The 1,504-nt window shown below is 43.2% G+C and overlaps 1 non-coding gene across 1 annotated transcript; it reads right to left on the bottom strand.

Moving 5' to 3' along the window:
• Positions 1 to 678: 678 nt before the first annotated feature.
• LOC142166674 (small nucleolar RNA R71) lies at positions 679 to 785 on the bottom strand. Its single transcript, XR_012697077.1, has one exon. It is a non-coding gene; the product is annotated as a small nucleolar RNA R71 (small nucleolar RNA).
• Positions 786 to 1,504: the final 719 nt, after the last annotated feature.

Raw genomic sequence — 1,504 nt, 5'->3', positions numbered from 1 at the left:
ATTAACGGTGTTATTAATTACAATTGAAAGAGATACCAAACTTCTTAGTGTTGTCCGTTTTCTCTATACCCAATCTTTACATTGAAATTTTAACGTTTGTTGACTTGGTTGTCAGGTGCATGCCTAGAAACTCATCGAGAATTGGTGAAGTATTTGAAGCATTATCAAATCCCGAGAAAGTTTTCAAGGCCTTGAATCGGGCCAACCGAAAAAACAAACAACAACAAACAACTAAAAAATTCGAAACAGACATGGGAGATTACGAAGAAGACCCAGCTGTACCAATAGCGCCACTGGCACCTTTTGTGTTAGAGGCTTCTCTCTATGATGGGGAACAACCCATAACTGAAAATCTCACCACAACGATTTAATCCCGCAGATACAGGCTAAATCATTCCAAATCACAGACAACATGCTGCACTTGTTGCAGAACAAGGGACTATTTTCGGGGACACAAGTCGAAGATCCTCAACAGCACTTGAAGAATTTCCTGTCAATCTGCAAACCCAAAGGCAGCCCAACGTAACTCCGAAAGCAATCAAGATGTTATTGTTTCCATTCTCAGTGACAGGAGCTGCCCAGACCTGACTAAACTCACTCTCCATTAATTCCATAACAACTTGGGAGGAGTTAGTCAAGCAATTCGTGAACAAGTTCCACCCACCCAACAAGACTGCTCAACAAATTGATGAAATTTTGAGTTTCAAACAGAGACCAATGGAGACACTGCATGAAACATGGGAACGATTCAAAGGGATGCTGGTTATATGTCCGCACCATGGTATTCTAGATCTGATGTTGGGACAGCGATTTTACATGGGATTGTCAGATAGCGTGAAGAACATTGTTGATGCTTCAGCTGGTGGAGCATTTTTGAGCAAAACATGGAGAGAAGGCCAGAGTCTGCTTAACAAGATGGCACAAAATTCAGGATGGACAACCAGGAATGCACCTATCACTCCAGTGGTTCACTCAGTGCCCTTAGATCCATCCAACTCTATGGCTGAAAATATGGCCACCTTATTGGCACAGATGAGTATCCTCACCAAAAAGGTGGAAGAGTAAGGATAGAAGCAGCAGGTACACATCGTAGATACTACCAATGGGGGCTTGTGCACATATTGCATTAGTTAGCCAATTGGTAACCAGTGGAATGCAGAACATGATCATCATCACTACCCTGAAGACATGAACTATGTGTCTAATTATGGAGGCTAGAGACAGGGTGGTCAGAATTGGGGCCAGCAAAATCAGCCGTACAGGCCAGTCCAGCCACAGTTCAACAATGGGAACATGGGAGGTATGAGACCTCCTAACAATATGACACCTTACCTAAGGCCACAGGGATATAACAATCAAAACCAGTAGCAGGGGTATCACCCTCCTCAGCAGCAACATGGTGGACGGTAGGAAGATGGGTTTGCTAGACTTGAGGCAATGATGCATCAGGTTATTGGGTCTAATGCAAAAATTAGTGAAAGAGTAGATGCTCATGATTCAGATA

The sequence above is a fragment of the Nicotiana tabacum genome, chromosome 11 (genome assembly GCF_000715075.1).
Source record: "Nicotiana tabacum cultivar K326 chromosome 11, ASM71507v2, whole genome shotgun sequence".
In the NCBI taxonomy this organism is placed as follows: domain Eukaryota; kingdom Viridiplantae; phylum Streptophyta; class Magnoliopsida; order Solanales; family Solanaceae; genus Nicotiana; species Nicotiana tabacum.
Note: the sequence above shows the minus strand (reverse complement) of the source record. Positions and strands in the feature narration are given on the sequence as shown.